A 9,346-nucleotide genomic window follows, 5' to 3' on the forward strand; every position below is an offset into this window, starting at 1 on the left:
AGAATATTCTATCACTTCCCACCTAAATAAACCTCATAGTCCTCACTAGGCACTCCCCGTTGCTCCTAGCCCCTGATAACCTCTGACCTACCATCTGTTTCTATGACTCTGCCTTCTTTTGGCTTTTCATACAACTAAATCACAATATGTGGCCTTTTATGTAGTTTAACTCAGCCTGATAGAGTCAAGGCTCAACTAAGCTGCAGCATGGGTCAGTACTTCATAGCTTTTTGTGGCTGAGTAATACTCTATTGCCGGGATACACAGATTTCATGGACTCATCCGTTAGTTGATGCACAATTGGATCGTTTCCCTTTTACAGCCTTGGTGGCCAGTGTTTCTGTAGGCATCCGTGCATAAATTGGAGGAAGACAGACTTTTGTCTTCTTGAGTATACTTAGGAATGCCATTTCGGCTCCTATAGTAATCCCATGCTTACATTTGAGGCAGCCCGACTGTTGGACAAACAGCAGCTCCATTTGACAATTCCACCAGCCAGACATGAAGGTGTGGGTGTGGCACAGGTGTGATGCACACAAGTAACCAACACTTCCTGGGAAACTAGGACCAGCCCGAGTAATGTGGGAAGACCCTGTCTCAAAATAAATCAGATAAAAGGCCTGGTGATATGTCTCAGTGGTGGGGAGAATACTTGTCCCATGTTACAGCTTTTGGGTTTTGTACCCAGAACTAGCAAGAGACTGGATCTCATTGTAGGCTTGGGGTTCTGACTGGTGGGGGGGAGGTATGAGATAGGGTCTCATGTAGCCTGAGCTAGCCTTAGACTCTCTCTGTAGTTGAGGATGACCCTGAATTTCTGAACCTCCTGCCTCCACTTCCCTAGTAATAGGATGTCCAGCTTGTTCCACCAAGCTGCTTTAGTTACTGTCTTTCCTTCCTGTTTTTGATTTTAATTCACATCTATTAATTACACATAATAATGGGATACATTATAACATTTTCATTCATATATATAATATACTATTATCCTATTCATTTCTCATTACCCTTATTCCCTGACTAAGGATTTTAGGGTTTCTACAAGATCCTGGGTGAGGGATTATTAACTAACTAACTAGCAGTTAACTCCCTGAAGAAAATGTTCTTGCCCCAGGGACCATTAACTGCCTACAGGTACTCAAGGGCTGGTGGGATCTTAGAAGCCCTCACCCCTTGATTTGGTGTTTTTGTTTTTTGATTTCCTTTTTCTTTAAAAAAAATTATTTTTATGGTGTTCTGATTTGTTTTCTTTGGTTTTGCCTTTCTTGCAGGGGGCGGGGAGGTTGAGACAGGGTTTCTCTGTGTAGCTTTACGCCTTTCCTGGAACTCTCTCTATAGACCAGGCTGGCCTCAAACTCAGAGATCTGCCTGGTTCTGACTCTGGAGTGCTGGGATTAAAGGCGTGTGCCACCACCGCCTGGCGTAAAAAAATTATTTTTAAGACAGAATCTCAATACATAGACGTGGCTGGCCTGAAACTCACAGAGATCCACCTGCCTCTGCCTCCTGGGTGTTGGTACTGAAGGTGTGCACTAGCGAGCTTGAATTCTGGATCATCCTGCCTCTGCCTCTAAATGATGAGATTATGTCATGAGCCACCACACCCAGTTCACTTTCTCCCCCTCCAATCCTCCCCCACCCCCAGCCCTCACCATGGAGACAGGGTTTCTCTGTGTAACCCTGGCTGTTCTGGAACTCACTCTGTAGACCAGGCTGGCCTCGAACTCACAGAGATCCACCTACCTCTGCCTCCAGAGTGCTGAGATTAAAAGCATGTGCCACCACCACCTAGCTGCATTTTTAATTTTGATTAAATAAAATTTATATGTTTTTTGTTTTGATGTCTAAGAAGGCTTTGTCTAATCCAAGATCACGAGGATTCACTCCTATATATTCCCTGAATTTTATATCTTTAACCCTTATCATATGCTAGCCTGGCCTCGAACTCCTCATGTAGGCAAGAATGAACCTGAACTTCTGATCCTCCTGCTTCTGTTAAAAAAGCACTGAAGGCTCATTAAGGAAAAGCTGTGGCCTCCTAGCCAATGAATGAAACCCACCTCTGAGTGGGGTCATGCCAGGGTCTCCCCCTTGAAGAGTTCATCCATTTAAGTTGCTCAACTGCTTGGCTAGAGAGCACCCCTTGGGCAGGTACGTTCACTGTAAGCTATACTAGAGAGACATGAGGAATAATTGCTGCTTTATTAATATGTGTTTCCTTCCCAGAATCCCTGCCCCTTGCAGTTGCCTCTAGAAGATCTAACTTGGTCTTCCTTTTTGCCGTTTTCTTTCAGATGCTGACCCCAGCCTCCGCGTGCTTTTCCTGATCCTTTGGGCTTCCCTGATCTTTTTTAACGTATTATTGTCTGTGTGTGGGTGTCTTCCTGCTTTGTCTGTGCAACACATGCATGCCAGTTGCCCTCTGAGGCCAGAGAGGATGTGAACCCCCTTGACCTGGAGTTACAGATCGCTAGGAGCTGCCGCATGTGTATTGGGAATTTGGACTTGGGTTAACCTCTGAGTGTCTCTCCAGTCCCTCCTTACCCTTTTCCTAAAGCTCCACTTCCTGTTTTGTGACTGACCTCCAAGCTGGCTTCCTTCAAACATGGCTTTCCCCCTTCTTTTCTTCTTTCCAAGCGGCTGCCAAGGTTCACAGCTTGCCTGACCTGGGATTTTTCTCTTAAACTCTAATAAAGATGTCCTCAAGCTGCCATTTGAGGCTGTTCCTAAATTACTTCATTAGTGAGACTAATTTCCCCAAGAACGGACCCCGATTTCCCCTGTACCATGTGGCAACAGCGACGGTAGCCCTTCTGCCTTTGGGGCGATGGGGTAGCTTCAAGAGCTGCGATCCAACCCAGGGGCTCGGCAGGCACTCTAGCAACTGAGTTGCATTCAGCCCCTCCACTTGCTTGTTTATTTTTGTGGTCCTGGGGGTTGGACCCAGGGCTCATGCATGGCAGGCAAGTTCTTTACTACTAAGCTCTGTTTTTAACTTTTATTTCAAAGAAAGGTCTCAAAAAAAATTGCTACTGTTGGCCTTGATTTTTTTATTTTTTATTTTTTTTTATTACTGCCTCAGTCTCCTTGACTGCTAGGGGTACAGTCCTGTCTGCACCAGCAGGCCAGTGTCTACAGAGTTCTAACACAGCCAGGAGTGTTATTCAGAGAAACCCTGTCTCAAAAAAAAAAAAAAAAACAAAACCAGCCAGGCAATGGTGGCACATGCCTTTAATCCCAGCACTCAAGAGGCAGAGCCAGGCGGATCTCTGTGAGTTCAAGGCCAGCCTGGTCTACAGAGCAAGTTTCCGGATAGCCAGAGCTATTACACAAAGAAACCTTGTCTTGAAAAAAAAATTATGTCTAAAGACAAACTAGAAGGAATATAAATGTTTATCATTAAGGACTGGGTGAAGACTGGGACACGCCTTTAATACCAGCACTTAGGAGGCAGAGGCAGGCAGATCTCTGTGAGTTCCAGGCCAGCCTGGTCTACAAAGCAAGTTCCAGGACAGACAGGGCTGTTACACAGAGAAACCCTATCTCAAAAAACCAAAAAGTAAAATAAAATAAAAAATAAAAATAAAAAATAAAAGAGAGAGAGAGAGAGAGAGAGAGAGAGAGAGAGAGAGAGAGAGAGAGAGACTGGGTGGGCCAGGAGGTAGTGGCACACTCCTTTAATCCTAGCACTCTGAGGTAGAGAGACAAGCTATTACTGTGAGTTCAGGTCAGCCTGGTCTACAGAGCAAGTTCCAGAACACCCAGGACTATACAGAGAAACCCTGTCTCAAAAAACCAAACCCCCGCTCCCCCCCCCAAAAAATAAAGAGAGACAGAGATTGGGCGAAAGAATTATGTTCCATTCATACAATTAAAAAGATGTGGGGTTGGGGATTTAGTTCAGTGGTAGAGCACTTGCCTAGCAAGCACAAAGCCCTGGGTTCAGTCCTCAGCTCTGGAAAAAAAGAGATAATAATGGCAGCTGGGCATGGTGGTACACACATTTAATCTCGGCACTCAGGAGGCAGAGACAGGCTATTTCATACTGTAACAATTTTCTTATGTTTATACACAGAAAAGGAAAGTTACAATGTGCGTGTGGTACATAAACATACACGCAAGAAAAACACTTGTATGCCTAATAATAATTTTTTTTTCATTGGTGTTTTGCCATGGGTATTGTATCTCATGAAAATGGAGTTACAGACAGTTGTGAGCCGCCATGTGAGTGATGGGAATTGAACCCAGGTCCTCTGGAAGAGCAGTCAGTGCTCTTAACTTCTGTCTGTGCCATCATCTCTCCAGCTCCAATAATAACATTTTTAAACAACTTTTTCTTTTCCCCCGAGACAGAGTTTTTCTGTGTAGTTTTGGTGCCTGTCCTGGATCTCACTCTGTAGACCAGGCTGGCTTCGAACTCACAGAGACCGGCCTGCCCCACCCCCACCCCCATTAAAGGCGGGTGCCACCAACGCCCAGCACAACAACTTTTAAAAAGTAGGGAAAAACTGAAGTTTCATTTTGTAGATTAATGTCCTTAAGGGATGAGTATTATAGAAAATTATCCAGTTTCATATTCAAAAGAAATGTCTGGGACCTTCAAGACAACTCAGCAGTAAAGATGTCTACTGCCAAGCCTAAGAATCCGACTTCAATTCCCAGGACGCACATTGTGGAAGGACAGAAACTGTTGTAAGTTGTTCTCTGACCTCCTCATGGGCAGTATGGCATACACACATGCCCATACAAGTTCACAAAATAATAAAACAAGGTAATAATTTTTTAATATTTAAAAATCTCATAGCCTACTTTGGGAAAAATCCTCCAATGTAATATATACGGCCCTAAAGACTATGCTATTTTCCTTCTTTATTTCTGAAGTAAGGGTGTCTCCTTGGTTGACATGGAAGTCTAAGATGGTGGTCCCCTCTCCCTGTCTCCTGAAAAGCTGCACTGATGAGGAGGTGTTCTCACAAGCCAACAGAGTCATAGACGCAAAGAGACCAAAACATGAACTGTGCTTGCTCCAAAGCATTTTTTTAAACAGATTTTTTTTTTTAGTGATAAGCATTTTTTAAAATTAATTTATTTATTTACATCCTGGCTACCGTTTCCCCTCCCTCCTCTCCTCCTAGTCCCTCCCCCAAACCCTAGAATTTTTTTTTTTAAGATTTATTCTAAGGATTGTATGAGCCAGGGGGGTCAAGGTCATCACAAGGGAATGCACAGAAACAACTAACCTGGGCTCATAGGAGCTCACAGACTCTGGACTGACAATCGGGGAGTCTGCATGGGACCGACCTAGGCCCTCTACTATGTGTGACAGTTGTGCAGCATGGTCTACTTGTGGGACTCCTAGCAGTGGGATCAGGGCCTGTCCCTAATGCTTGATCCGGCTTTGGGGAACCTATTCCTCATACTGGGTTGCCTCACCCAGCCTTACTACAAGGGGAGGAGCTTAGTCCTACAGCAGCTTGATGTGCCAGGCTTTGTTGACACCCATGGGAGGCCTGCCCATTTCTGAACAGAAGAGAGGAGTGGGGGGGGGGTGCAGGTGGGGCGAGGGGGATAACAGAGGGAGGGGAGGAGGGAGGAGAAACTGCAGTCGGGATATAAAAATAAATGAAAATTTTTAATTCATTAAAAAAAGATTTATTATAACAGATTACAACCCTGTCTCAAAAACAAGCAAACAAACAAAAAAGATTTTTATGTGCATTACTGGTTTTGCCTGCATGTATGTCTGTGTGAAGGTGCCAGATCCTCTGGAACTGGAGTTACAGACAGTTGTGAGCTGCCATGTGGATGCTGGGGTTGTATCCGGGTCCTCTGGAAGAACAGCCAGTGATCTTAACTGCTGAGCCATCTCTCCAGCATCCAAAACAGACATTTTTTGATTAATTAATCAATTTTTTTGTTGTTGTTGTTTTGTTTTTCGAGACAGGATTTCTCTATGTAGCTCTGGCTGTCCGGGAACTCTGTCTCTAGACCAGGCTGGTCTTGAACTCACAGAGATCCGCCTGCCTCTGTCTCCCGAGTGCTGGGATTAAAGGCGTTCGCAACCACCACCTGGCTGACCTTTATTTTTTTTTTAATTAATTAATGTATGGTTTTCAAATGAGATTGCATTCTGTAGCCCAAATTGGCTAGGGCTTCACTAAGTAGCTCACACTGGCCTTGAACTTATGGTCCTCTGGCTTCTGCCCACTAAGTAGCTACAGTTACAGGACAGGCTGACCTTGTCATTCCATCTGTTATTTTCCACGTTTATCACAGCACATGCACAGAAAATCGCGACATGAAGCTAGGAGCCTGGCTGCCCTGGTTCAAGGAATGACAGTGTCGGGCTCTCTGGGATTTGACCTCTATCAACCCGGGGACCACTGCTTTAGGAGCCAGATAAAGCGCCTCAGAGAGCTGTGAGGGTCTGGAGCGGGGAGGACTCACCCCACAGCCACTGCAGAGGCTCCTGGCTGGCCAGGAGCAGGTAAGGAGAGCTGGGGAACAGATGGTGGCCCCAGTCAGCAGGCGCTGGACTCTGATCAGCCCTCACACCTCCTGGACAAGGAAATCCCTGTGTGTGTGCTCCAGATGGCATGGTACAGGCCACTGATGGTGGGAAGGGCACTCGGCTCTTCTCAATCTAGCTCAGGGGCACATTCTATGTCATTCAAGAGAGACTGGGGACTGAAACAGACAATGAGTCTGACCTCTTGGATATTCAAGACAGCAGTCTGAGGTGAGCCCTCTGCCTAAGGGTAAGAAAGGTACAGGGGGGCAGCAGCCACACATAATGGCGCCAGCAGAAAGCTGGGAGCCCTGAGGAAGTCAGAGTGCTCTGGAACCTGGCAGCTGACAGAGGATCTTGGGATTGCTTTGTGGCTGAGGTGCAGAGGAGAACATCAGACCCTGGGTTATGGAAGAGCATCACCCAGGTGGGCATGTCTGGGGTGAGAGAAGCAGCGGGAATCGGGAGGCTGGGCCAGGAGATCATTGTTCAAGGCCAGACTGGACCACATAGTGAAACCCTGTCTCGAAAAACAAAAACAGGCCTGGTGAGATGGCTCAGCCACTAAAGGCGATGCCACCAAGTCTGCAAATCTAAGTAGAACTGACTCTTGCAAGCTGTTCTTCCACACATGCCCCGTGGCACGCACGTGGCCGCCCACACACAGAAAATAAAGTAATAAGTGTAAAAAATATATATACAAAATAAAATTTTTACAGGTAACCTGAGACTCCGAGAGGTCACAGAGTTTGTTCAGAAGCATACAGCTGGTGTGGGGATGAGATTCCTACCTTGCTAGACTCCTCTACCAGCCATTCTGATCATCACAGTGGCCGGGAGGGAAACCAGGGTACTATCCTGTTTGTTTTTTGAGGCAGAGTTTTACTAAGTTGCCCAGGCTGGCTTCTGTCTCAGTTTCCCTCTATACCTGGCTGGTTTTTGTATTGTATTTTTTTTGCTTTTACCCCTTATAGACATCTACAATGAAATGTAAATATGTTGGGTTTTATTATTTATTATTTTAGTCAGTATTTTACTGTATAATCCTGGCAGGTCTGGAACACTCCATGTAGAACAGGGCAACCATAAACCCAGAGATCTACTGCCTCTGCCTCCAGAGTGCTGAGATTTAAAAGTGTGCACCACCAGATCTAGTTTCTTTGGATTTGGGGACAAAGTCTCACTATATAAACCTGTCTGGCCTGAACCAACTTGGTCTGTACACCTGTCTCTGGAACTAGAGAGATGTGCTATTCTGCATGACTTTCTGTAAATTTTAGAGGGGGAAATGGGGACGACACAGAACTAGCTGTGAGGACAAGTGGAGCAAAGTGATAAGAATAACTACAGTGAACCTCCAACAACAGAGAAATCCAGCCTCTAACAGCTCCCAGCAAACACACTGAATTCATTGCCCATTTCCCAAACCCAGCAAAAAGTAGAAGATAGTCCTATCCCAGGGACTCCTAGCCGGGATGGAGGAGCAATGTGTGCAAATGTCCCCAGTACAGCACTTGGCTCAAGAACAGCGCTTAATCATTAGAATTGACTATCCAGAAAGGAACCTGGTTCCCTCCACAAGGGCCCTAGAGTGGGATGAGGCTGTCTGTATTCTGGCCACCCTTCCTCTTGTTTTTACGTTTTGGTGATCTATCTATCTCTCTCTCTCTCTCTCTCTCTCTCTCTCTCTCTCTCTCTCTCTCTGTCTGTATTCTGGCCACCCTTCCTCTTGTTTTTACATTTTGGTGATCTCTCTCTCTCTCTCTCTCTCTCTCTCTCTCTCTCTCTCTTTGATTTTTTAAGATGGGGCTGTCCTGGCTGGCTTCAAACTAGTTAACACCTGTTTGCATTTCCCTTTCCTCAACAACCTAAGCTGCCGGATTCTTAGTACCACAACATCATTTGCAATACCCACATTTGCAAAGGATCTACTATGCTCTCAAGCTGCCCCCCCCCACTTCCCCCCTCCTCTTTCTAGTGTGATTTGGGATTGAACCCGGGGCCATGTACATGCTCGGCTCTACCACTGACCTCTAACCCTGTCCTTAGAAGTCAGATCTTTTAGCAGCTGTCATTTGCTGTGCACACCATGTTGTAGAAATACCTGTGATCTCAACACTTGGGAGATGGAAGCAGATAGATCTAGAATTTAGGATCATCTTAGGCTACATAGTGAGTTTGAGGCCATCCATGGCTACATGAGACCCTATTTCAAAAATCTAACAAAAGGAGTGGGATGGGAGACTTACCAATGTATGAATGTGTATGGGAGGGGAGGGGAAGAGGCATTTAGTATTTGAAGAGTAATGACTTCCTCAACAATTCCTTTTTTTGCACTTTAGTGTGTGCCTGCGAGTTTGTGTGCACACGAGTGTGGCAGAGCATGTGTGTAGAGGTCAGAGAAGAACTTGTGGGAAGTCAGTTTTCTCCGTCCACCATGTTGGTCCTCTTGCCAGCCCTAAAGAGTAAGGATTTTGTATCCTGAGTGGTGGTGTTTCCTCCTACAGCCTTTGTGGAAGAAGGCTTGGGTCATCTGCCACTCTGAAGTGAGGAACATGTCCAGAAAGTTACCAATGCTCAACATTTGCTCTCTGACATCTTAAAGTTCACTCACACACTGTAACTCACACACATTCTGATGCACAGGTGGTTTTAAGACTGAAGAAGTGCCTGCTGGGAATTTTTCTTACTTATTGAGAGGACATTAGCATCGATGGAAGTGAAGAGAAACCCACTTGTACAGTTGCCCTACCAGACTGGAACGTTTTCACTTTCTCCCACCTTCAAGCTCAAACCATAAATTCATGGACAAGATGATAACTGCAGGTTAGCTACGAC

Source organism: Peromyscus eremicus, chromosome 2 (assembly GCF_949786415.1).
Source record: "Peromyscus eremicus chromosome 2, PerEre_H2_v1, whole genome shotgun sequence".
Classification (NCBI taxonomy): Eukaryota; Metazoa; Chordata; class Mammalia; order Rodentia; family Cricetidae; genus Peromyscus; species Peromyscus eremicus.